This window comes from Lepisosteus oculatus, unplaced genomic scaffold (genome assembly GCF_040954835.1).
Source record: "Lepisosteus oculatus isolate fLepOcu1 unplaced genomic scaffold, fLepOcu1.hap2 HAP2_SCAFFOLD_136, whole genome shotgun sequence".
In the NCBI taxonomy this organism is placed as follows: Eukaryota; Metazoa; Chordata; class Actinopteri; order Semionotiformes; family Lepisosteidae; genus Lepisosteus; species Lepisosteus oculatus.
In genome coordinates, this window is record NW_027167685.1 from 98,158 (window position 1) to 125,532 (window position 27,375).

Sequence of the window (27,375 nt, forward strand, 5' to 3'; positions counted from 1 at the left end):
TAAAAGTCCCGACTCTCTCTGACCGATTGGGAAATCTCTGCTCCCTGCGAGAATCGCCCGAGATGACGGAGTAAACGTGAGTTTCTGAATTCCTCTGGCCCGGGGAAGACACCGGTGTATGTAATGGGTTGTTTGCTGTAAGCCCAGAATTTGGTCTGGCAGGGGTTCCGCGGTATTGTGTACAGGCGTTCGAAGCTGGTTTATGCCTTAATTGCGCGTGGAGTTTTTGAACGGGTTTTGGACCCTTACCGTGAAGTTCAGGACTGGTGTGGGCCTTAATTGCGCCCGGAGTTCTGAAGGTCAGAACTGGTTTGGGCCTTAATTGCGCCCGGAGTTCTGAGGCTCAGGATCGGTGTGGGCCTTAATTGCCAGATTAAGGCCTTAAATGGCCTTAATCAGCCATGCACTCTGGTTTCTTTTCATCTCGTACAAATCTTTCGCCTTTTACTAAAGATTTCCGTGGAGAGGAGCATGAATGAGTTCCATGCAATTTTTGTGCTTCCCTGCCTTCGGGTGGGTCGCAGCTGGGTTGGTCAAAGAGAGAAAACAAGCACGTTCGCAATCGCTCTTGTAATGGTGATTGTGGCCGTCTGCTCCGCGAGTTCTCGGTCTCCGGCCGTCTGATTGGCGTTCTTTTCTTTGGGGGGCGGGAAGTGTCCGGCCGCAGGGGATCTTGGGACCTCGCTTTGCATAGAGGCTTCCCAGAGTGCGTCGTTTCCGGCACAGTGTGGCCGGGTGTTTTCCGAGTTATCGCACGGATTGGGCACGGCCGCAAGCTGAGAGCCGCAGGCGATGAGCCCGGAGCTGAACGGGCCCCACTGGCTAGTTTGTAAGGCCAGGTGCATTGCCAACCACGACCGGCAGCGCAGAGGCTTTGAAGGCGGCCTGGGCTCCTGCAGCTGTGCAGCCACGCACTCTGGTTTCTCTTCATCTCGTACAAATCTTTCGCCTTTTACTAAAGATTTCCGTGGAGAGGAGCATGAATGAGTTCTATGCAATTTTTGCGCTTCCTTGCTTTCGGGTGGGGTACAGCTGGGCTGGTCAAAGAGAGAAAACAAAAACGTTCACAATTGCTCTTGTTATGGCGATTGTGGCTGTCTGCTCCGCGAGTCCTCGGTCTCTGGCCGTCTGATTGGCGCTCTTTTCTTTGGGGGGCGGGAAGTGTCCGGCCGCAGGGGATCTTGGGACCTTGCCTGCATAGCGGCTTCCCAGAGTGCGTCGTTTCCGGCACAGTGTGGCCGGGTGTTTTCCGAGTTATCGCACGGATTGGGCACGCTCGCAAGCCGTGAGCCGCAGGCGATGAGCCCGGAGCTGAACGGGCCCCACTGGCTCGTTTGTAAGGCCAGGTGTATTGCCAACCACGACCGGCAGGGCAGAGGCCTTGAAGGCGGCCTGGGCTTGCGTGATCGGATCAACTAAATGCTGTGGTGTTACTTTTTGTCAATGAAAAAATAAACTCTTTTCGTTTACAAAGACGGTTACAAAGAATGTGGACCAGGGTAATACTTTGAGCTTACAGCTTGTCCAAGGTCATTCATTATTAATACTCTTAGTAATATCTTCAGTAAAGACTTTGATGCATAAAATATTCCTGCATATTTAAAATATTTATGATAAAGGTGGTAGGTTGTGTACTTTTGTCCAACAGAACAATCTTGCTTTTATAAAATATACCGCCTTTTTAATGTTTAATGATTAACATGCTGTAATACACTGTTTAAATTTAAAAGTCTAAAGAGTATACACCTTAAATTCTTAATTGAATAAAGATTGTCCCTCAGCAGTGATCAGGATTCAAAACTGACGTTTTCTGGTGACAGCTCAAATGCTGTACAGGAGAGGTTAACCTTTATTAGCTCCACCTGGCGATTTTACAAGGTGATTCCGGATACTATTAACATAATCTAATTTGCGTCCGGTATGATGCGGTATACTGCGACACTCCCACCGTGTTATACCGCAGCATACCCCGCTTGTTTTGAATGGCTGCATATGTATATAGACTCTATATATACATTTGGTGCATGCCACAATTTTGGATGGTGGTGGAGGAATAGGGATTTTCTCAACACGGCAGGGACTCCAGTTAAGAATGCTGGGTTTATCTCTGAACTATTAGAAGCTTTGCAGCTACTGACTGAAGTAGCTGTGGTAATGTGTAAATCACATAATAAAGAAATGTTTCCAGTAACTCGAGGGAACAACTTTGCAGATGCAACTGTCAGGTGAGCAATACTTGTAGAACAGTAGTCTGAGACCTCTGTGAAGCAGAGAAATGGACATGGTTAGAAAAGATTATGGGGCTGCAGGATGATGGGGTGTGGAGCTGACAGCACACCAGACGCCCTGCATGCCCTCACAGCCTAATGCCCTTTATAGCCCGACAAATGCACTCTGTTGGACACCCAGGTGGGAGTCAAATGGTGTGCCGGTTACCCAAAACTGGGTGAGAACCGGGTTTGAAGCAGTAACCACTTATGTGGTATCTAATGTGGATGTAATGTTTATCAAAGGAACTCAACTACAGTTCAGGTGCGGGTGCAACAGCTCAAAAGGCCTGCTCCTGAGGAACCTTTCAAACCTGGGAAATTGAAAATTGTAAAGGGAAACCTGGGCTCTTATAATCTGTTTTCCCGGTGGGTTGCTGCCACTGCCTCTGTGTCTACCAAACACTTGATAACAGAGATAAGCCCTCGGTGGGCACTGCCCTGCCCCTTGTATTATGATCAAGGAACACACTTCACAGGGAAGGTGTGTCAGGCTGTGGCTGCATTGTTCGGAGTGAGATGGACTGAGATCACCCTCAGTCTGCTGGAACAGTGGAATGAAGGAACAGATCTCTGAAAGATCGACTAGACATCAGACTGAAGGAACGCCATGGGATGCGGGCTGGATCAAACAGAACTGTGTAACAGCCTGTTTGATATCATCACGGGCCAATCAATGAAACTTCCTGGGGGGACGAATTTAGCTGGACGAATGGATTGTTGAATTTGCTAATTCTCTATTGTAGTATTGTAGGTTGCTAGGACTTAGCAAAGCACTATGATGAAGAAAAATATATATCATAATTATAATCCAGATGATTGGGGCATTGGTGCATGGCTACAGTCTGTGCTAGGAACATTGAGAGGGTCTCTGGTTCAATACATATTTGTGGGTCTGGTATTATTCGTTATGATCATATCGTTAATATCCTGTTTGAAAAACATGTGGACTAAAGCTGCTGCTTCTGTGCTAATTGTACGCCCTGAAGGGATCATGAAGGTCAAAAAATGATTTCATGGGAAAGGTTCTCTTATCTAGTGGCAGAACCTGATGGGTAGAACAATATAGCTTTAAGGGGGGTTACCCTTGGGAGTGATTCCCCTAGATGCAAATGATTATTGTGGTTTGTTTGTTCATAATAAGATGTTTTGCAGGAACGGAACAAAGAGAAATTTTACAACTTCAGCTAGAATTGTTCTACAAAACGTCACAGCTGAGGCAGGGGAACAATGTGTAGATTTTTCTAAGAGTTATTACCCAGTTGTTGACCAATCTGTTGACCAATGTTGACCAAAAAAGCCTAGGATTATGCTGGGCTCCAGCCCACAGGGATTTACCTGTGCTGTAAGAACTAATGAGTGAATAAGGAGACTGGATTCTGGTGAAAGACTTCAGGAAAAAGAAATGGTGTTCACTCAGGTGGAGGGGGCTGTACCAGGTGCTGCTGACCACTGCCACTGCTGTGAAGGTCACAGAAATGGTGCCCTGGATTCATGCTTCCCACTGTAAAAAGGTCACAAACGAACTGAACAAAGCGCAGGAGTGATGTCTCCACAAGGACAGATGGGGATAACCTGCTTGGGACTGATGTGCACAGCCTTTTTCCTTTTTATGTAGAAGCCTGTCACCACCCCAAAAGAGGAAGAATCTAAACACGAAGCCTCTTTGTATACAAACTGGCTGAATGAAACTGATAATGAGGGGGATATGAGTAATTTGTGGTATAAATTTATAAATCATACTGTAAAGTTAAAGAAATTTAATGCATCTTGTTATATATGTGCTTTAATGCCTCATTCTACAGCCTCACCCATGCGACTTTTTATGAAATGTACTCTTTTATTAATATCATGTTAGAAGGCTTAGACGCTATCAAACAAGAATTAAGGGGAGTTAGATTAATGGCACTTCAGAACAGGTTCGTGCTGGACCTTCAAAATGCAGCATCTGGAGGAGTCTATGCTTTAGTAGGAGACTCCTGTTGTACATATATTCCAGCTAATGACTATGATTACGGAAATCTTACACTCGCTATTCAGCATTTAAAAGAACTAAAAGACAAGGTGAATAAAGAGAGAGGCATAAAAGATACACCGGCTTTTCTCTCCTGGTTAGAATCACTGTTTGGGCCAGGGGGAATGTTTTTCTTTTAAGTTACTAACACCGATTATAGGGGCTGTGATACTTGTCTTCCTGTTTTTATGTTGCTGTATGACATGTATTATTCCAATGCTTCGAAATATGGAAATATGGTACCTAGGGGGATAAACTGTTCATCCTTCCAGTCTGGAGAATTGGCAGCTGTCTGACGTCGGTAAGTGATCCTTAAAAAATTAATAGTTCCATGACAGTGTGCATCACCAGAAAATCAATTTCAATGCATTAAAACTCTTGTTATCCTTCTGATCATTGAAGTGTCATTGCCCCAGCACTGTATACTCTTACTTTTGACGCCTGTCTGAAGTTGGATCCATTTCTAAGAATGGTGACTCACATATCCTCATGCTCAACTTTGGCTCAACCACACAAACTATGAAGTTAATCATCTGCTTTTGCTCCAAGATTTATGTTACTAGGCTCTCTCCTGGGGATCCTCGTGTTCAAACTTTGCCCTTATTGTGGATGATCCATGACAGAATTCAGGGAATTCAGAATTCTGATACCTCAGCTCAGATTCTGACTGGGCAGACTGTCATTGCCTGGTGTGAATGTGTGCATATCTGTTTTTGTGCATGTTCTGTGGCCTGTTGTACAGTACATCACAAATGAAAGGGAAATGGAAAACTAAAATAAGACTCAAGTGTTTTATCTTTCATTAACAGTGTTTCATTAGTATCTGTGCTAGATCCTGTCATCCACTGCTTACCATGACAGGCTCTAGCACAGGATAGCAGCTAATACATTTAACAATCTCACTGCACAATGTTGTATATTCAAGGGCTGATCTTCTGTACTTTTTCTTTCACTTTTCATTTCCTAGAAACTCAGTCCTGCCAGGAATAATCTGAGAACAAAATCAATCTGAGTGAAAATCTAAGCAGAGGAAGATTGTTTTACAGAGTTAACAAGGTCTAATTCAAGGTCATCAGCACTAACAACATTCTCTCTGGAGACAGGCGATAAGAAAATTGAAAGTGTGTATTGTTACACAACAGCAGAGACTATGAGTTATGCTATCATGAGAGTGGTGATGGATTTTTTTCATTGCTTAGTTTTACAGGTTCTGTACATTTGAACATTCAAAGTGACTAAAGTAAAGGAGTTTTCCCTTTTTACCACATAATTCCCAAAGATCAACACTAATAGAAAGCCTAATTCCAGCCAAGATTCAATTACTGTCTCTCAGGCATCCCAGCAGTGGATTTCATGACTTCAGACAGCCATCTTTATCAGTGGAGAACTCAATGCTCTGAGGTTTACTGGCAGAGTCTCACACTGGGTAATACGTTGGTAAATAATGTCCTATGGAATTCTACTATTGATAAATTCTACTATGGAACTGCGATGTGTCCTGAAAAAATCTTCTATGATAGTGGTACAGTCCATCACACCCCACCTACAGCCTTTAAAAGAGAAAAAAACAAATTCTGATATTATGGTGGAAAAAGAGCCCTGGAATCTTTGTAGAAGGACAAAAGACGGAAAGAACGGGCAGTGTATCCATGGCGAAGAGAAGGGAAATATTGGAGAGAGCTTTTTTCATACACTTTTTATCATTGTTTTTCCAGCCCAACAATGATCAACAAATATGGGCAGGCGTCCTGTGCCAAATCCAATCTACCTTTCTTCCAAGCATACAGGAATGTCAGTGAATTAAATATTGACATATGAAAATTCCCAAAAATATGCAATCACACATATGCAGTTTGAGCAAACATAAGACAATACCCAAGTACCACAAACTACCAGGCATCATTAGCAGTTCAGGTGGGGAGCTGTGTCAGCATGCGTAGGCTGCAAAGGAACAAGTAATAGGTCTATTCCATGCTTAAAAGAGAAGAAAGAAAACACAACATTTCAGCCGTGGAGCCCTCACACCTGAAGAAGGCTCCACGGCCGAAACGTTGTGTTTTCTTTCTTCTCTTTTCATCCAGTGTCATTAGCCAGTTCCTGTCAAAATAAAATAGAAATGGATAACATTCTAGAGAGAGTTTGAAATACCAAGGTACAATTTAAACCATATTTCTTCCACTACAACCACAATATTTTGGAGAGATCGCTGAGCCTAACTGTTCTGGCATGCCCGTTAGCCTCCGTCCTGCTTCAGCAATGAATGCAACGGGGCACATTCTGAGGGAGATGCGGTCAATCAGGTTGCAGGAAAACCACGCTATGCTTTTTTTTGAGATCCTGAAAAGGACAGAGGGGCCATGTATATGTGTGCAGCTGGATATGTAATTGCAGGTGGCGTTGCAAATTCTGCTGAAGCCCCACTGCCTGGTGTGGACGGTAGCTGTGCATGTTGCAGCAGAATTGTGCATGTGAGATCAAGGGGGCATGTCATGTGTTTGAGCACTTCACTCCCTTCCGGAAGCACGTGATTCCCTGAGTCCCAAAAATTTGTAAGTTCTTTGGATGACCTGTGGACCGATCTTTCACGATGAAGAATTCCTTAAGAAGAATAGATCTCGGCCCACCATCCCAATGCCTCCATCTCAAAACAGCAACCTCCCACTGCCCTTAGTCTGCAAGGCAGTCCTTTCAAGTGCGATGATGACGCCGGGACCTTCGTTGCCTATTGTACGAGCTGAACTTTTGTGCTCATCAATTCAACGCTCTTTCCATCAACTCATCTTGTCTTTGACGCTTCGTGTTTTGTGCTCCTTTGACTATCGGCATATCGGGTGACTGCAAACACTGAAGTTCTTGCTTACGGAGTGTGGAACAGTGTTTTCAAGTGATCGCTGTTCTGTCATGTTGACGCCGAGTGAATCTTTCTTTGGCAACATGGGCAGGCTGACAGCAGCGCGAGCTAAAGTAATGGCAAATTTCTTGACTTATTTCTGAATGTGAATGTTCTTTAGAAAAGGGATGCGGCGTTGCTTCTCCCCCGTGTAAAGGTCACGCATTCCAGATGTGGTTATGAGCGAAAAGTTGCCGCAAGTGTTTGAAAAGAGCAAGAGAGGAAGCAGCCCTGCCCCGTGTGAGGATCAAACTCAGGACCTTCAGACGATGAAACTGACGCGCTACCAACTACGCCAACGAGGCCAGCTGCAGTACACAGCCGGAAAGTTTGCCTCATATGGATTTCAGTCGCCCGTTCCCTAATCTTTAGACGCCCTCTGCTGGATGTTGCATTTGCCTTTTGATCTCACCGATACTTTTTTGGTCTGTTTCTGTTGCGAGTCCGTTTTTCAGATCTCACCTAGCACAAGTCTCTCTGGCTGAAGTGGCCTCTCTGCTTCAGCATCGTGCCCTCACTCAGCCATTAAAAACGTCACTCGGACTTCTGACATGCTGACATGAAATGTCAAGAGAGAGTGGCAGAGACGCTTAAGGCAGAGAGAAGATGAAGAGGGGGCGTGGCTGCGAAATGATTGACAGCTGCAATCAGCTTTAGATGGGGAAGTGTACTACTAGTAGCAGTGTAGAGCTCTCTGTGGTGGAGTTCAAGCGCATGTTCTATGGGCCAGTGGCGTAATGGATAACGCGTCTGACTTCGGATCAGAAGATTGTAGGTTCGAGTCCTACCTGGCTTGCGAGGCTTTTAAACCTCTCAGGTTCCTCGGTAACAGGTTGCCGTCATGTATATGAACTATAGAAAAGCATTTGCCACAACCCGTAAATTAGCACGCAAGTGTGGGCTAGTGAACACAGAACTGTATGGAGATCATCTCCAGTTCCGAGCTCAATTGCAATGAAAAAACATGCAGAACAGAACTGGAGAGCAGCTGAATTTGTGCTCAGTAGGGTGGGGAGGACTCAGCATTCCTATTGTTCTAATTGGCATGAACTGCAGGGGATCTGAATCAGAACATGTCAGTTAGTTCGATCATTGCGTCAATATGTAGGCCACGTTAATACAGAATTATTACTTTGTCTGTCTCGTCTTTGTATATAGCTGAATGTCCCTGACAATTTCATGTTAGTTTTTAAGAACGACATTGGTGCTAATATATACATATATAGCATATAAGGAACACGTAAAAGTTTAGTCCATGCTGAAAAGATAAGAAAACCACCACAACGTTTCATCTTGGAATAAATCTTTACTTGTTGTTTTGCAGCCTACCCATTCTGACCTAACTCCTCCCTTGAAATTCCCTAACAGATAAGGGTACGTAACGGCTCATGCGATGCTCAGTTGCAATTTGTCCCAAAACAAACAAGAACAGCAGCTGAGGGTTTGAGTTTGAACATGCACTGTATTAAAGCAGCTTTTATTTCCATTGATAAATGCTAGATATTCCTACAGAGATTCTCCAGGTGAGTAAGCGATTCCTGTTTCTGTTTCTATTTCTGTTTCATATATATATACAGTATATATATGTTACATGTGTCTCTGCAATAGTACAAATGTGTTATACACTATCAGGGGCTGCTTTTTTGTGCACCTCATCTACAACAAGGGTTTTTTTTTTCATTTATGTTTGTGGACCTTCACCATTTGAGGAAGTGAGTTAGATAAGAAAGTTACAGGTATGGTGAGCAATGACTGACAAAGGAACGTACTGCGTATTCCTTACAGAAGTGTAAGCAATTTGTTCTAAAAAACACCGGCTTAAGTCCAACATCGTTAGCAATCTTATTACTTAAACAGAATTAACATCAATAAACTGTAAGGTGCTGGTACATGCGAGTAGATTTGATCTTCTATTAAACAAAAATGCAATTACAGCTCTAAATAGGTCAACCTAGACTTCTGTAACAGATCTGTTCAGGTCATCGCTGTTCCTCTGACCTTGTGATTCTTTGGAATTTTAAAAGTGTATTTCGCTTGCCTTTCATGTGGTCTGTGTACAAGTCACTGTGGCGTATGCGGTCCTACACAGCCTTGCTATAGACGTGATGAGCCTCCGCTATGTTGCAATGGAGAACAGGTTCAGTACGGAGCTGCCGAGAAAATTCAGCTGGAAAGCTCGTTGCAGAAAAGCATCGGTATCTGTGTCCAGCGGCAAAGCGTCCTTCGTGGGTGCTGAAGAACCGATTTCACAGGCTGCGGGTCCAGGCGATTTAGAGTGTTAAAGGTCCCAGCGAAAACGAAACGGCGCTGGTCCTTTTACACGCACGCACGCAAACAAATGCAAAGGACGCCGTAGTCGGCAGGATTTGAACCTGCGCGGGGAGACCCTAACGGATTTCAAGTCCGTCACCTTAACCAATCGGGCACGACTACAGCGAACGCCGGGGCCGCTGCCTTCTTGCTACAATCGAACAGGGAGTGCGAGGCGGCGGCGGCAGCTGAGGCAACTTTTTTCAAGTTCGCTCTCCGTTTAGGAAACCTTTTACGCCATACGTGCAAGCACACACACACACACCTCAGAGGACTTAAGGGTGGCTTCAAGTTGGAATGATAAAATCTCCCCGTTCGGACATGAAAACAGAACGTTCTTAGACAGAAAGCAATCAACAACGGAGACATGTGGACGACGATTTTAGTCACTGCACTTTGAATAGCATTTTTACTCCAGTTACAGGAGATGCATCAATGGCCCTTGACCTACGCTCTTACCAATGCCTTGAACATTCAAACAAAACAGCCCTCAAGTCCTGCGGTTTAATATAACGCTGTTACGTGTCGAGGCAGTATTTGACTCTGTCCTACCGTTGAGACACGGGGCGTATATGGAAACGAACACATGCTACGGATCGTCTCTAATCGGTCCCTACAGCTGGAAGGCTCCTTGAAGCGTGCACCCCCATCATTCATCTTTGCGCATCTGTGAAAGGTAGACTCTTGAGCAATGTTTGAGCCAGCTCTAAGGCAACTAGTGCTATTGGACAGAGACCTCTGGAAGATCCTAAGAGTCTCTTAACACCACTTCCAGCAGCAAGCTTAATTGTTCGCTGGAGGTCTCCCACCCAGGTACTGACCAGGCAAAGAATCACCACTACATTGAATGATGAAGTTAATCCTGAAATCCAATTACATATCTCAAGGTAAGACAAATCCATAAGAACATGTCTTAGTATTACTTCGTTTACATTAGTATGGCACTGAGTTGGAGCTCCTCTTTAAGCTGTGGTTTAGTTTTGCATTCATGTGTTTCTAGAGCAGTGATTTATGGGGGTGGGTGGGTCTTTCACAGAGGCTCAGGACAAATCCCCCGCCTGAAAGTCTAATGTGTGCGTTCAGACAGTCACAGGTCAAGAGCCAGGCAGGAGGACAATGGACAGAAGAGCCAACGAACTAAAAATAAAAGAACAGATATGAAAAAGCCACCATCTTTTTCTTTTTGACATTTTCCGACTTTCATGCAAGCCAGGACAAAGTTGCTCAGAGCTACTTGTGGATTCAAATACTCTATCGAGTGCTTTGATGAGTTTTTGCAATTTGATTGTCGTCCTGTCAGCCTGTTTCTGTTTTTTTTTTTCAATCTAGGGATGGAAAGTATGAGGGAAATGATGGAGCAATCAATAACCGCTCCGGAAAAATGGCAGAAAGAAATGGTCCGTCACTAAGGACATTTGTGAAGCAGAGGAGTGACATCACCACAAAGGCGACACATTCTGCTGATGGTTTTGGTGAATAATGATTGAGGCGCGTTAAGAGAAAGGCAGCTGTGTCAGCATGCGTAGGCTGCAAAGGATCAAGCAAAGGTTTACTCCATGCTGAAAAGAGAAGAAAAGAAGCACAACGTTTCGACTGTGGAGCCTTCTGCGCCATCTTCTTTAGCGGTGATGATGTTTACATTGGAAAAACTGAGACATGCATCCCTGGGTGGGCTTGAACCCCCAACCTTTCGGTTAACAGCCTAACACACTAACCGATTGCGCCACAGAGACTGACGGCCGCTTGTGCTCCCTACATTTGCAGGTTTATGGTCAAAGAAAACAATCACTTGCGCTTCTTGCAGCCGGCAATCTTTTTCCACTGACAACCAAGAAATGGATTTCATCTTTCACAAGCTGTATGGATTTCTTCAAAAACAAGTTATTCCAGAAAGGAAATGAATTCTTGCATTAAACTGAACCAAGCTGTACATGTTTGTCTGAAATGAGACATTCGGCACAACAAGACACGGAGAGAGGCACCGCTGGTATTCAGACCCAGGATCGCCTGCTGACTAGGCGGGCACTTTAAGCCACTAGGGAACAGCGCCAGCAGAGCACCGCGCTTTTACAGACACTTGGACACATCTGCGTTCGGTGTGCACTTAACCTGCTCTCTGAGCCCGTTGCCTCCGTCCCATTTAATAGCAGAACTGACGCCAAGAGAAATGATGAGAAATGGCATTTATCGGGCACTTTTCATGTCCAAGGAGCTCAATGCCCTTGACACCTCCCCAAGGCGACAGAGCTGTGCATTCTTTGGCGACACCATTTTTTCTTTTGTTTAATTTCTATACTTATTGATAGAATAAAAACGATATGTCATGTACTGTAAGGGAAATGTCTCTTTTCATGGGGAAAGCTAGCACCAGCAAATGTTGTGTTTAGAAGAAGTGATTTAACATGACACGTGACCTAATTTACCGGAGCAAAAGCTCACCCAGCAAGCCCTGCTTTACTTCTACAGGAGAGAAGTACTGTAGAGTCTGCAAGATGTTCAGCTGGGTAGCTACGTCAGCATGCCTCGGCTGCAAAGGAACAAGTAATAGGTTTATTGCATGCTGAAAAGAGAAGAACGGAAACACAGCGTTTCGACTGTGAGGTCTTCTCACACCTGAAGAAGTCTCACACCTGTAAAAGGCTCCATGGTTTTCTTTCTTCTCTTTTCAACATGGAATACACTTATTGTCTGCAAGATGTGACAATTTCATGGTGTTTTGGAAGAAAACCTTTTTTCTTTGAATTCAAAATCAATCGGAATTTCAGCACGACACATCAACACTTTTTCAATTTTAAGGAGATGATATTTTAAACCTGATAAAAATAGTAGGAAACACAAGTTTCTTGCTGTGAAAATTTAGATGGGGAAGTGTACTACTGGTAGCAGTGTAGAGCTCTCTGTGGTGGAGTGCAAGCGCATGTTCTATGGGCCAGTGGCGTAATGGATAACACGTCTGACTTCGGACCAGAAGATTGTAGGTTCGAGTCCTGCCTGGCTCGTGAGGCTTTTAAACCTCTCAGGTTCCTAGGTAACAGGTTGCCGTCATGTATATGAACTATAGAAAAGCATCTGCCACAACCCGTAAATTAGCACGCAAGTGCGGGCTAGTTAACACAGAACTGTATGGAGATCATCTCCAGCTCCGAGCTCAATTGCAATGAAAAAACATGCAGAACAGAACTGGAGAGCAGCTGAATTTGTGCTCAGTAGGGTGGGGAGGACTCAGCATTGCTATTGTTCTAATTGGCATGAACTGCAGGGGATCTGAATCAGAACACGTCAGTTAGTTCGATCATTGCGTCAATATGTAGGCCACGTTAATATAGAATTATTACTTTGTCTGTCTCGTCTTTGTATATAGCTGAATGTCCCTGACAATTTCATGTTAGTTTTTAAGAACGACATTGGTGCTAATATATACATATATAGCATATAAGGAACACGTAAAAGTTTAGTCCATGCTGAAAAGATAAGAAAACCGCCACAACGTTTCATCTTGGAATAAATCTTTACTTGTTGTTTTGCAGCCTACCCATTCTGACCTAACTCCTCCCTTGAAATTCCCTAACAGATAAGGGTACGTAACGGCTCATGCGATGCTCAGTTGCAATTTGTCCCAAAACAAACAAGAACAGCAGCTGAGGGTTTGAGTTTGAACATGCACTGTATTAAAGCAGCTTTTATTTCCATTGATAAATGCTAGATATTCCTACAGAGATTCTCCAGGTGAGTAAGCGATTCCTGTTTCTGTTTCTATTTCTGTTTCATATATATATACAGTATATATATATATGTTACATGTGTCTCTGCAATAGTATAAATGTGTTATACGCTATCAGGGGCTGCTTTTTTGTGCACCTCATCTACATCAAGGGTTTTTTTTTTCATTTATGTTTGTGGACCTTCACCATTTGAGGAAGTGAGTTAGATAATAAAGTTACAGGTATGGTGAGCAATGACTGACAAAGGCACGTACTGCGTATTCCTTACAGAAGTGTAAGCAATTTGTTCTAAAAAACACCGGCTAAAGTCCAAAATAATTTGCAATCTTATTACTTAAACAGAATTAACATCAATAAACTGTAAGGTGCTGGTACATGCGAGTAGATTTGATCTTCTATTAAACAAAAATGCAATTACAGCTCTAAAAAGGTCAACCTAGATTTCTGTAAAAGATCTGTTCAGGTCATCGCTGTTCCTCTGACCTTGTGAGTCTTTGGAATTTTAAAAGTGTATTTTGCTTGCCTTTCATGTGGTCTGTGTACAAGTCACTGTGGCGTATGCGGTCCTACACAGCCTTGCTATAGACGTGACGAGCCTCCGCTATGTTGCAATGGAGAACAGGTTCAGTACGGAGCTGCCGAGAAAATTCAGCTGGAAAGCTCGTTGCAGAAAAGCATCGGTATCTGTGTCCAGCGGCAAAGCGTCCTTCGTGGGTTCTGAAGAATCGATTTCACAGGCTGCGGGTCCAGGCGATTTAGAGTGTTAAAGGTCCCAGCGAAAACGAAACGAGGCTGGTCCTTTTACACGCACGCACGCAACCAAATGCAAAAGACGCTGTAGTCGGCAGGATTTGAACCTGCGCGGGGAGACCCCAACGGATTTCAAGTCCGTCACCTTAACCACTCGGCCACGACTACAGCGAGTGCCACGGCCGCTGCCTTCTTGCTACAATCGAACAGGGAGTGCGAGGCGGCGGCGGCAGCGGAGGCAACTTTTTTCAAGATCGCTCTCCGTTTAAGGAACCTTTTACGCCATACGTGCAAGCACACACACACACACCTCAGAGGACTTAAGGGTGGCTTCAAGTTGGAATGATAAAGTCTCCCCGTTCAGACATGAAAACAGAACGTTCTTAGACAGAAAGCAATCAACAACGGAGACATGTGGACGACGATTTTAGTCACTGCACTTTGAATAGCATTTTTGCTCCAGTTACAGGAGATGCACCAATGGCCCTTGACCTACACTCTACCAATGCCTTGAACATTCAAACAAAACAGCCCTCAAGTCCTGTGGTTTAATATAACGCTGTTACGTGTCGAGGCAGTATTTGACTCTGTCCTACCGTTGAGACACGGGGCGTATATGGAAACGAACACATGCTACGGATCGTCTCTAATCGGTCCCTACAGTTGGAAGGCTCCTTGAAGCGTGCACCCCCATCATTCATCTTTGCGCATCTGTGAAAGGTAGACTCTTGAGCAATGTTTGAGCCAGCTCTAAGGCAACTAGTGCTATTGGACAGACACCTCTGGAAGATCCTAAGAGTCTCTTAACACCACTTCCAGCAGCAAGCTTAATTGTTCGCTGGAGGTCTCCCACCCAGGTACTGACCAGGCAAAGAATCACCAGTACATTGAATGAGGAAGTTAATCCTGAAATCCAATTACATATCTCAAGGTAAGACAAATCCATAAGAACATGTCTTAGTATTACTTCGTTTACATTAGTATGGCACTGAGTTGGAGCTCCTCTTTAAGCTGTGGTTTAGTTTTGCATTCATGTGTTTCTAGAGCAGTTATTTATGGGGGTGGGTGGGTCTTTCACAGAGGCTCAGGACAAATCCCCCGCCTGAAAGTCTAATGTGTGTGTTCAGACAGTCACAGGTCAAGAGCCAGGCAGGAGGACAATGGACAGAAGAGCCAACGAACTAAAAATAAAAGAACAGATATGAAAAAGCCACCATCTTTTTCTTTTTGACATTTTCTGACTTTCATGCAAGCCAGGACAAAGTTGCTCATAGCTACTTGTGGATTCAAATACTCTATCGAGTGCTTTGATGAGTTTTTGCAATTTGATTGTCGTCCTGTCAGCCTGTTTCTGTTTTTTTTTTTCAATCTAGGGATGGAAAGTATGAGGGAAATGATGGAGCAATCAATAACCGCTCCGGAAAAATGGCAGAAAGAAATGGTCCGTCACTAAGGACATTTGTGAAGCAGAGGAGTGACATCACCACAAAGGCGACACATTCTGCTGATGGTTTTGGTGAATAATGATTGAGGCGCGTTAAGAGAAAGGCAGCTGTGTCAGCATGCGTAGGCTGCAAAGGATCAAGCAAAGGTTTACTCCATGCTGAAAAGAGAAGAAAAGAAGCACAACGTTTCGACTGTGGAGCCTTCTGCGCCATCTTCTTTAGCGGTGATGATGTTCACATTGGAAAAAATGAGACATGCGTCCCTGGGTGGACTTGAACCCCCAACCTTTCGGTTAACAGCCGAACGCGCTAACCGATTGCGCCACAGAGACTGACGGCCTCTTGTACTCCCTACATTTGCAGGTTTATGGTCAAAGAAAACAATCACTTGCGCTTCTTGCAGCCGGCAATCTTTTTCCACTGACAACCAAGAAATGGATTTCATCTTTCACAAGCTGTATGGATTTCTTCAAAAACAAGTTATTCCAGAAAGGAAATGAATTCTTGCATTAAACTGAACCAAGCTGTACATGTTTGTCTGAAATGAGACATTCGGCACAACAAGACACGGAGAGAGGCACCGCTGGTATTCAGACCCAGGATCGCCTGCTGACTAGGCGGGCACTTTAAGCCACTAGGGAACAGCGCCAGCGGAGCACCGCGCTTTTACAGACACTTGGACACATCTGCGTTCGGTGTGCACTTAACCTGCTCTCTAAGCCCGTTGCCTCCGTCCCATTTAATAGCAGAACTGACGCCAAGAGAAATGATGAGAAATGGCATTTATCGGGCACTTTTCATGTCCAAGGAGCTCAATGCCCTTGACACCACCCCAAGGCGACAGAGCTGTGCATTCTTTGGCGACACCATTTTTTCTTTTGTTTAATTTCTATACTTATTGATAGAATAAAAACGATATGTCATGTACTGTAAGGGAAATGTCTCTTTTCATGGGGAAAGCTAGCACCAGCAAATGTTGTGTTTAGAAGAAGTGATTTAACATGACACGTGACCTAATTTACCGGAGCAAAAGCTCACCCAGCAAGCCCTGCTTTACTTCTACAGGAGAGAAGTACTGTAGAGTCTGCAAGATGTTCAGCTGGGTAGCTACGTCAGCATGCCTCGGCTGCAAAGGAACAAGTAATAGGTTTATTGCATGCTGAAAAGAGAAGAACGGAAACACAGCGTTTCGACTGTGAGGTCTTCTCACACCTGAAGAAGTCTCACACCTGTAAAAGGCTCCATGGTTTTCTTTCTTCTCTTTTCAACATGGAATACACTTATTGTCTGCAAGATGTGACAATTTCATGGTGTTTTGGAAGAAAACCTTTTTTCTTTGAATTCAAAATCAATCGGAATTTCAGCACGACACATCAACACTTTTTCAATTTTAAGGAGATGATATTTTAAACCTGATAAAAATAGTAGGAAACACAAGTTTCTTGCTGTGAAAATTTAGATGGGGAAGTGTACTACTGGTAGCAGTGTAGAGCTCTCTGTGGTGGAGTGCAAGCGCATGTTCTATGGGCCAGTGGCGTAATGGATAACATGTCTGACTTCGGACCAAAAGATTGTAGGTTCGAGTCCTGCCTGGCTCGTGAGGCTTTTAAACCTCTCAGGTTCCTCGGTAACAGGTTGCCGTCATGTATATGAACTATAGAAAAGCATCTGCCACAACCCGTAAATTAGCACGCAAGTGCGGGCTAGTTAACACAGAACTGTATGGAGATCATCTCCAGCTCCGAGCTCAATTGCAATGAAAAAACATGCAGAACAGAACTGGAGAGCAGCTGAATTTGTGCTCAGTAGGGTGGGGAGGACTCAGCATTGCTATTGTTCTAATTGGCATGAACTGCAGGGGATCTGAATCAGAACACGTCAGTTAGTTCGATCATTGCGTCAATATGTAGGCCACGTTAATATAGAATTATTACTTTGTCTGTCTCGTCTTTGTATATAGCTGAATGTCCCTGACAATTTCATGTTGCCTGCGATGTGTCCCCTCTCCCCACAGCAGTGGCAGATGATCAGCCGTCGTCGCTCCCCCAACATCGTCGCGCTGGGCGTCTCCTCCTCCCCATCTGATTCCCCGTGCGCCCCTCCGTTGGTGCCCACCGGTCTCCTCGAATACGGCAACAGTGTGCTCAGCCAGAGCCAGGGCCTGCTCCAAGGGGACCAGTGCGGCCAGCATCACGTGGCACTGCACCTCAGTCGGCGCCGGGGCCAGGAAAGCCTGGAGCGCTATTTCCCGGTGGGCCTCCTCCGGAAGAGTAGGGTAACCCTGGCGGGCTAAGTAGGCCACGTCTGCGGCTGTTACCTTCACTGTTACCTGGATACCTCTTTATCTAGAACTCACTCTTCCCCCTGCCTGTCTGGCTTCTTTTAATCCTTCTGTGCCCGGATTGCAGCGGGTAAGATATTTTTCCAAGAAAAAAAGAGAAATTAAAAAAAGAGAAATTTCACCAGAGCCCCTGCTCATGTCTAATTTTTAGTTTAGAAGGATTCAAGCAGGATTTTGGATGAAAGGCAGCGACCTTAATCAAGCCCAAATCATAATTGAACCCGTTCAGAGCCTACATTACATTTTAGTGTTTCATTCTGAGCAGAATGCCCTCACACCTGAAGAAGGCTTGCATTTTCTTCTCTTTTAAGCATGTGTAAAATGCTGTAATACAATTTAAAATAATTAAAAGTTTAAAAAGTATCAACTAAACTCCATTAATATCGAGTGTCTTTTATACAGCTTTTATACAGCTTTTAAGTATAGATTACACTTTTCTAAAATGTATTTAAAAAATAAAAACGATTACTAATCTAATCTTTCCACGTTTGATCCCAAAATCCCAAGAAAAATTAATCTAAACTAGGAGAAAGCTATGCTGAAAGTTTATTAATATACTTAGAAGACAAAGATAACAATTTATGTTGCATTTGTCTGATTGTGAATCAAAAAATACATTTAATTAACTGCTCTCAGTGACAGCTGACAATCCTCCATACACTCAAGTGAAAAATTAGTAATGCCAATGTAAACGTGGTATTTACAATTTGTTGATAATAGAAATGTTAAGTTCTCTAAAGCTTTTTGAGGCAGCAAAAGATTTGAACACCCTATATTGTAATGAGCTGCTGAGCTGAGAATGGGTTATGTTCCTGCTGTCAGAGGGGGTGGAAAGTGCCCGCGGTTATTTAATTAGTATTACAATTCACACTGATTCCCTTGAAAAGGTATGGACATAAGAATATTCGTGCGTGGTCAAAAAATGGCATTAAGCACTTAAAATTAATATGGTTAATAAGAGTAAACTGGAACATGCTGTACAAGATCGGCTAAACTGGGATCTATCGCTTACGCCTGAAATTGGAGCTGCTGTCGCAGTGAATAGCGACTAATAAGTCTGTCTTTCTGTGGGGGGAAGGGAATCTGATCTGATCTGCAAACCTCCAACAGAGCTGTTCAACTGGTTTTTGTCGGGCACATCAAGTGTCAGGTGTAAGCGATAAATATATTTAGCTGAAAAGCTGTACAACGCAAGACATTTCAGTACTCTAGGTTTCGTGAAAAAGCACATTGTGCTGCTGTAATACAGTTTAAAATAATTAAAAGTCTAAACAGTATCAGCTTATGTATGGGTTGTATTTTTAAAAAAGTCAAAAACCGCACTCAAAATGCAATTTAGCGCTTTCTGGCAAGAGGAGACACCCAAATTAATAATGTAACATGCTACTGTTTGTGCATGGATATAGTTATAATGCTATTTCCTTAGACACGTGATTCCATGTTTTATTTTGAATCCCCGGCGGAACCGGGCATCCATAAGAATCAAGTACTGTAACAGGTTTATTCTATGCTGAAAAAAAAAGAAGAAAGAAAACACATTCCATAAGAATCAGCGCCTTTATATAGCGCCTTTAAAGGTGGCTTCTCAAAACGCTTTACAGGATAAAAACAACAATAACAACAACAACAACAACAATATTGTGTTTCATTGCACTTTGACAGATTGTCTTTAAATCAACTGTTGATTTAAAGTTTGACAGTAAATGTTTATATTGTAACGCATACAGCCTCCATTTCTTATTAAAAATGTAGCCTAAGAGGGGGGGTCTGCTCTCACAATCCTCCATATACTCAAGTGAAAAATTAATAATGCCAATGTAAACATCGTATTTACAATTTGTTGATAATAAAAATGTTAAGTTTTTTAAAGCTTTGTGATAGTTTACCCAGTTTACCCATTGTTATTAAAAATGACTTGGATTCGAACATGTTGTGATATTTAGAAATATAAAAGTCAATTAATTGTCAATTTCCATATTTATGTCTTTATTTAGCGGTTTCATTAGTGACAAAGGCTAAACTTTCTTGGAAAAATGTCTTTGCTGTCTTGCTGATACATTAAGCTTTCTAAACTCAGCCACAAAGTCATGTGACTGATTTTTCGCCCTGTTTCGTTGGTTAAACGCAATGATCACAAGCACCACCATGGTAACTGGGACATGTAGTTTTTAATTCAGATTGAATTATAACTGTACGTACAGTAGCGGCGAGGCTTATTAATAAGACAGAATTAAGTGTTGCTGTGCTTTCCCAAATGAGGCCCCATCTCCCTCTTCATCTCTGTGGTGCAGTCACAGAGAAGCTATTCATGCAGACTGATTTAAAGATGTTTTCTTTTGATAAGGTACAGCTCCCAAATGGGGATGCACTTAGCTAAGCCTGGCTATCATGATCAATGGTCATCCATTGGCGCCTAAAGGTCTGCAAGATTCCAAGAGAGAGCCTCATCCAAGTGGTCTACAACCCCAAGGTCAGCATCACCAGAGCACCGTCGCAAGCTGAACAGCAAAGCCTGGCATAGAGCCAGAGAGCGCGGATTAGACAGCAACAAGCCTGCAACTGCTTCTTTGTGCCCGCAGGAGATCTGAATCCCCAGAGATTGGATGAGTATTCAACTTCACTGCATGACAGCTCGAGAATTCAATTGTTATCCCAACCATTTGATATCAATTTAATTCCTAAGAGTTATGTACTTGTTTTGAGTATCTAGTGTAGAAGTTATAACCAAGTTCATTTACGAAACGGTCTAAATGAATGATATACTGAACGTATGTCCTCTTGATATATGTAACTCTTTGTAACTGACTGAATATATACCTTTTGTATTCTGATAACCCTCTCGATAAGATCTGTTAGGTTTACATGCATATTCTATGTATTAATAAATGTATCCTCATGTATTAGTACCTGTGTGTGTGCGTTGTTTGAGTTATATCGCAAGGTTGGATTCTAAAGCCATTAAAAGAATCATTTTGTGATTTACTGCTACAATGAATAATTGTCCCAGTAAATCCCAAATCCTACAGAACTAGTGCCTTCAGAGAGCACACTACAGATGTTACCTATTTATCGTTGAACAGGATGTATGTGATGTGGCGACTAGGTTCAATTTTGTATCCTCTTTAAAAGATTAAGGACTGGGGTGAGTGTGATTTACCACCCTTTCAGCTAAGAACCCGACGTGCGGACCGTTTAAGCTGCATAGACTCGGTCGTTTAACTCTTCTCCATTAGCAGGGTTAAGGTTAAAGAAAAAAACATTGCTGACTTCTTTTTTTTTTTTGCCAGCCGCGAGCGCAGATTAGCAAGATTTGTATTTCATGTTTTGCAAGTTGCATCCATTTTAAGAAAAACAAGTCGCGTTAAAGACAGGAAATGAATGCTTGCATTTAATTAAGTCTAGCCGTAGGCGGTTGTCCATAATGACCCGTTCTGTTCGAGAAGACGGAACAAAAAAGGCACCACTGGGATTCAGACCCAGGGTCTCCTGTTTACTAGACAAGTGCTTTAACCAACTAAGCCACAGCACCCCGGGAGCACTGTCCTTTTGCAGCCACTTGGACACACCACTCAGACACATCTGCATTGCAACTTGCTCCGCCTGCTCGCGGAGCAAGTTGCCACCTTTACATACAATAGCAACATCGACACCAAGAGAAAGGATGACAAATGGCTTTTATCTGGAACTTTTCATGTCCAAGGAGCTCAATGTGCTTTCTGTGTACAACAGGGCCACTGAACTGCACACTGGCCACTGAACCACAGCAGTGGCTTGCTGGCTTGACATCTCCCAAGGAAAATGTTGAAATCGCATGTGGAACAGGAAAAGGACCCTCGAGTACGAGGGAAAAAAAAGAAAAAGATCATCTGGAGCGCGCCAACCCATTTCTGGACAGCCTAGCTTCCACGACGAGGTGGCCGAGTGGTTAAGGAGATGGAATGCTGATCCATTGTGCTCTGCACGCATTGGTTCGAATCCCTTTCTCGTCGCTCTCCATGTTTGACGTTGGCCATCCTGTTGTTTTCTCCGGTTCTAGAGCCGTACATTTTCTAGCGGTGGCTGAACATGGTATAATAGGCTAACGTTGGTATCGAGCAGTGACAGTATTTACGTGCCGCTGCTGCCAAGTGGCTCTGGGTTGAGACCGCGTTTTCACTTACTTGCAACGCAAACGGAGAAAGCGATTTTTGACAGTCTCTCGAGAGACTGCGCTAGGTGTTTAGGGATAGACTTTGTCAGTTCCCCCTGGGATGATGGCCTCTCAAATAGTTTGTGATTCCCCTAGACGTTTATACAGTAGAAGCCTGCTTCGTGGCTTAAATCCAAGCTAAGGAAACGAGTTAGAGGTCTGATGCAGAACTGCGAATTCGATGAACGGGAACACTACAGTACATTGCACTGTATGTGTGAGGAAAGCTGCCCCCTTCAGTCCCTTGTCGACCGAACAGAGGACTGTAAAGGATACTGCCAAGAAACTTAAGGATGCTGGTTGGAATCCAGCTCCAAAGAAGCCCCTTTGGGTGTTATGTCATCAAAAAGTAAGAACAGCGAATCTCCCTTTGATCAAAAGTGCAACAGAGCTGTTTTCCGTGGAGCAGGTTTCAGACCCGTAGACCTGTTTTATTTGTAGGGCAGGGCGCATTCCCAAACGCGAATCTCCTGTTTTAGAAGTGCTTTGGGTGGTGTAGCGGCGATGCTTATTAATAAGAAAGAATTAAGTGTTTCTGAGCTTTCCCAAATTAGGCCTTATCTCTCTGTTCATCTCTGTGGTGCAGCCACAGAGAAACTATTCATGCAGGCTGATTTAAGGTTTCCCTTGATAAGGGACAGCTCCCAAAGGGGGATGCACTTAGCTAAGCCTGGCTATCATGATCAATGGTCATCCATTGGTGCCTATCTGTCTAGGGAGTGCCAGATGGACATCTGGACTGCATTCCTAAGTGTCAGGAGTAAGTGACTCATATCTCACCTTGATCAACCAATCAGGGACTGGTAGGGCCGAGTAACCCACGTGGGACTCTGATGCCCATGGAACTTTCAGCCAATCAACGAGCTGAAGTTCCTCCAGGTAAAAACAGGCAACACAGAGAGCCTGAGAGATTCAGTGGGAATTCAGTAGAGAATTCTGTGGAGTTTTCTAAAGGGAATTCAAAGGAGAATTCCAGGGCAGGACAGCCCAGGAGCAGAAGGCTCTCAAGGGCAGGACATTCTCACAGCGCGCCTCCTGACCATCCTGAGACTCAGCCCGGACAACCACGGAACGGCCAGTGTGTCCGAGTGCCAGAACTTTCCTTTGTTCTAAGGGTCTAGAGCGGAGGTTGCCAGAGAATAACCAGAGGATCCACCCGAGGTTAGCACCAGCAGCGGGCCTCGTGAACAGGTCGGAACTGTGGACAGTTGAATCACTATTCAGAACTAGCTCTTCATCAGGAACGAACCGGTCTTCTTCTTGACTTGCTGGGACCCACAGTCATCTTTTCTCCTGTGCACAAACTTTGCTAGTTAAAGCCAACACTAACTAGCCGGTCAGTGAGCATCAGCAGCGCACCGTCGCAACCCGCACAGCACAGCCTGGCACCTAGACAGAGAGCGTGGATTGGACAACAACAAGCCTGCAACTGTTTCTTTGTGCCCGCAGGAGATCTGAATCCCCAGAGATTGGATGAGTATTCAACTTCACTGCATTACTGCTCGAGAATTCAATTGTTATCCCAACCAGTTGATATCAATTTAATTCCTAAGAGTTATGTACTTGTTTTCAGTATCTAATGTAGAAGTTATAACCAGGTTCATTTATGAAATGGTCTAAATGAATGATATACTGAACGTATGTCCTCTTGATATGTGTAACACTTTGTAACTGACTGAATATATACCTTTTGTATTCTGATAACCCTCTTGATAAGATCTGTTCGTTTTACATGCATATTCTATGTATTGTAACGCCCTCGCCTGGTGGTGAGGAGGAAGCGCCCCCAGGCACTCGTAGTACCGCTGGGCATGCTGGGAGTGGTAGCCGGAGTGCGGCCTAAGCGAGAGAAGCTCGCCCCACACCCAAAGTCTGTCAAGGCCCTGTGCATCCTGTGGGAGGCCTTGGAGGTAAAGGACGGGGTGCTGTGCCGGGGGTGGCGGGTACCCTCCAGTGGCGAGGTACGGTGGCAGCTGATGTTGCCTTGGTCGCTCCGCGGGGCGGTGCTCCGAGCAGTGCATGGCCAGCCGGGCGTGGGGCACTTCGGCGGTAAAAATACCCTGCAGCGCCTCCGAGGCCATTTTTATTGGGGTCTTTGCCACCAGGACGTGGAGCGGTACTGCCGAACGTGTGCAGTGTGCGTGGAGCAGAAGGGTCCCCCCGAGCGGTCTCGGGCCCCCCTCCAACAACACCAGGCGGGGGCTCCTATGGAGCGGGTGTGGGTGGACGTTTTGGGCCCGTTTCCGCGCACCGAGGCCGGGAACCTCTACGTCTTGGTGGCCATGGATTATTTTATGAAGTGGCTGGAGGCCTTCGCCCTACCGGACTAGAGTGCCCCCATGGTGGCCGATGCACTGCTGGAGGGGATGTTTGCCAGGCTGGGGGTGCCGGAGGAGTTACATAGTGACCAGGGGCGTAACGTCGAGTCCCAGGTCTTCGCCAGAGTGTGCCAGCGCCTGGGGATCACAAGACGCGGACCACACCGCTGCATCCCCAGAGCAACGGGTTGGTGGAGCGGTTTAATCGTACCCTCACCACCCAGCTGGCCACCCTGGTGTCCCGGCACCAACGGGACTGGGACCGCCACCTCCCCCTTGCGCTCTGGGCGTATCGGACCGCGGTCCAGGAATCCACCGGGTGCACCCCGGCCTCGCTCATGCTGGGCCGGGAAATGTGAACCCCGGTGGACCTGGTCTCCGGCCCGCTGCCCGGAGACGGGTCGGCACCGCTGGCTGGACCGGACTACGAGTGGGACCTGCGGCAGCGGATGCAGCAGGTGCACAGCTTTGCACGGACCCACTTGACACAGGCGGGGGTCCGGTAGAAGCGGCACTACGACCTGCGCTGCAGGGGGCCTGCCTTCCAGCCCGGGGACTCGGTTTGGGTGTACAACCCGTGCCGCCGCAAATGCCTCAGCCCTAAGCTGGCGCTGTCATGGGAGGGGCCCGCTGAGGTACTCTGGGTGGTGGGCGAGGTCTGCTACCATGTCCGGTTGCAAACACGGGGGAGAGTGGTGGTCCTGCACCGAGACCGCCTGGCCCCCTACCGACCCGGGAGGAGGAGCCGTGTGGGGAGGCTCTAGAGGACCAGCCGGGGCTGGAGCCGGCCGATAGTGGGGCATCCGTGGGTCGCCAGCCGTCACCGTGGCGCAGCGGCTGCTCACGCAGGGTTCCACAGCAGTTAGCCGAGTACGAGTACAGCCTGAGGGGGGTTTTCGACGTCGGCGAGACGCCAGACGCTTCAGGTTTTTAAGGAGTAAGAGTGCAGGGGGTCTAAACCTGCAATCCAGTGTGTTGAAGTATTTCACAACACTACCCCTAGCACATCTGGAAATAAATCCTCATAATGATTATTGCCCTGGGCATGTACCAAAAAATCACTGAGCATATATATATATATCACTGTGTTGAAGCTAGAGACACAGAATAAGTGCAAACACATCCTAAATACAGTGTTCCTGCACCTTTGACCTCATCCAGAATGTATCATTTTTTGAAAGGGATTGCTGTCAGAATGCACAACTGAATCCCAAACAGAATCTCTAGTCAAATATGATCATTTGTGAAACAGGCAAATGAGTCTCTCAGGTGCCCATTGCTCATTTTCAGACACAATTATGCAATACTTTCACATGCAATACACATGAACATGCAATACTTTTCAGCTGCATTTTGACATCCGGACGGGGAGACTTTATCATTTGAACGTGAAGCCAGCCTTAAACCCTCTGAGGCGTGTCTGTCTGCCGGCACGTATTTTGTCAAAGGTATTTATTTTTTTTAACGGAGAGCGACTTTGAAAAGGTTTCCGCAGCCACGTCGCACGCCGTGTTAGATTAAAGGAGGAATGCGGCGATGGCAAACTTGCTGTAGTCGTGGCCGAGTGGTTAAGGCGATGGACTCGAAATCCATTGGGGACTCCCCGCGCAGGTTCGAATCCTGCCGACTACGGCATCTGCCGTACGTCTCCTTGTGCCTGCGCGGCAAAGGCGAAGTGCTGCTTCTCCTTTCCTGGTACTATAAAAACGCTGAATTGCTTGGCCCCGCTGCCATGGAAATGAGTTCTTCAGATAACCACACATCTTGCGTTCGCACCTCTGGTGTTCTACTTATGCCTTTGAAAACCTAAAGAATAAAACTGAAAGAACCGACACAATATGTAGGTGCTCGTAAAGCACGCATTAAAGAACTGTTAACAGCAAGGGTTTCAGTGGGTTAACTGAGGAGAAGGCGTGATCGCTAATTGTTGACTTTTTATTTGGTGTTAGAAACACTCTTACTGTGCATGACGTGCAACAAATGTAGCCACAGAAATTGCATCACGCTTTCATGTATGCTATTGCAGACACCAACGTTGCCTAGATATAAAACCGAAATAGCCGTGGGTTTGCTTGCTGGTCTGAAGGATCTCTCTTCGAATCTCTATCATTTGTCAATTGAAGTAAAAGGTGCTGCAATCTGATACGTTCAGAATCAAACCCGCAGCTGTTGTTCGACTTTATTTCTTGACTAATTACAACTGAGTGTCGCATGAGCAGTTACGTAAACTTGTCTGATATATTTGAACACAAATGCCGTTCTTCAATTAAAACTAACAGTACATTGTCAGGGACATTCAGTTCTATACAAACAAGAGACAGACGAGAATATTTAGTATATAATAGACAGAAAGAGGTTCGAATCCTGCCGACTACGTTGTCCACCTCCTGTCTTTGTGTTTCGGCGCAAGCAAAGAAGCGCGCCTGTTTGGTGTTCCTGGTGGTTTTAAAACGCCCAATCGCTTGTACCCGCTGCCTTGGAAATAAGTTCTTCAGCGTCCGCGAATGGCATTTTGCAGCTGGAAGCAGATGTCGACGCGTTTTGCACAGAGCACCAAAAAAGCGTCTTTTTTGAAGGCCCAGGCACTGAGCATTGGTGGTTCAGTGGTAGAATTCTCGCCTGCCACGCGGGAGGCTCGGGTTCGATTCCCGGCCAATGCAGTGGCTTTTGCAGCGAGCGTCTCCATCACTTGCATCCCCTTGCAACTCGCAACTGAAAACCCACTGAAGCTAAGCAGGTGTGAGCCAGGTCAGTACCCGGATGAGGGTGAGCTACAGGGAAAAACAAACCTTCCAGCTGGAAGCGGTGTTAATGGTGCCGGCGGGGGGGCGCTCACCCTGAGGTCTGTGTGGGTCCCAATGCCCCAGTATAGTGACGGAGATGCTGTGTTGTAAAAGGGCGCTGTCTTTTGGATGAGATGTAAAACCGAGGTCACAGCGCTCTGTGGTCATTAAAAATGACCACCAAAACCTTTGACAAAAGCTCTTGGTAATTGATGGTCTTCAATAATGCTTCTCCTTTAGGTACATTTTAAATCAGCTGAAAAATGCTGTGAAATGGGGGGGCACTTCAGGCCAGTGTAGGATTTGGGTTACAAGAACCATGAAACTGCGCGAGAAAGCCCGTACA

General features: G+C 45.2%; 7 non-coding genes across 7 annotated transcripts; 5 read left to right on the top strand and 2 right to left on the bottom strand.

The window, feature by feature from the left end:
• Positions 1-403: 403 nt before the first annotated feature.
• On the top strand, positions 404-517 carry LOC138226394 (U5 spliceosomal RNA). The gene has a single exon (XR_011184531.1). It is a non-coding gene; the product is annotated as a U5 spliceosomal RNA (small nuclear RNA).
• Positions 518-911: 394 nt separating this feature from the next.
• LOC138226385 (U5 spliceosomal RNA) lies at positions 912-1,028 on the top strand. The gene has a single exon (XR_011184522.1). It is a non-coding gene; the product is annotated as a U5 spliceosomal RNA (small nuclear RNA).
• A 6,866-nt stretch (positions 1,029-7,894) lies between these two features.
• trnar-ucg (transfer RNA arginine (anticodon UCG)) lies at positions 7,895-7,967 on the top strand. Its single transcript has one exon. It is a non-coding gene; the product is annotated as a tRNA-Arg (tRNA).
• Positions 7,968-14,039: 6,072 nt separating this feature from the next.
• On the bottom strand, positions 14,040-14,121 carry trnas-uga (transfer RNA serine (anticodon UGA)). The gene has a single exon. It is a non-coding gene; the product is annotated as a tRNA-Ser (tRNA).
• Positions 14,122-15,656: 1,535 nt separating this feature from the next.
• trnan-guu (transfer RNA asparagine (anticodon GUU)) lies at positions 15,657-15,730 on the bottom strand. Its single transcript has one exon. It is a non-coding gene; the product is annotated as a tRNA-Asn (tRNA).
• A 10,066-nt stretch (positions 15,731-25,796) lies between these two features.
• On the top strand, positions 25,797-25,878 carry trnas-cga (transfer RNA serine (anticodon CGA)). The gene has a single exon. It is a non-coding gene; the product is annotated as a tRNA-Ser (tRNA).
• A 957-nt stretch (positions 25,879-26,835) lies between these two features.
• Positions 26,836-26,906, top strand: trnag-gcc (transfer RNA glycine (anticodon GCC)). The gene has a single exon. It is a non-coding gene; the product is annotated as a tRNA-Gly (tRNA).
• Positions 26,907-27,375: the final 469 nt, after the last annotated feature.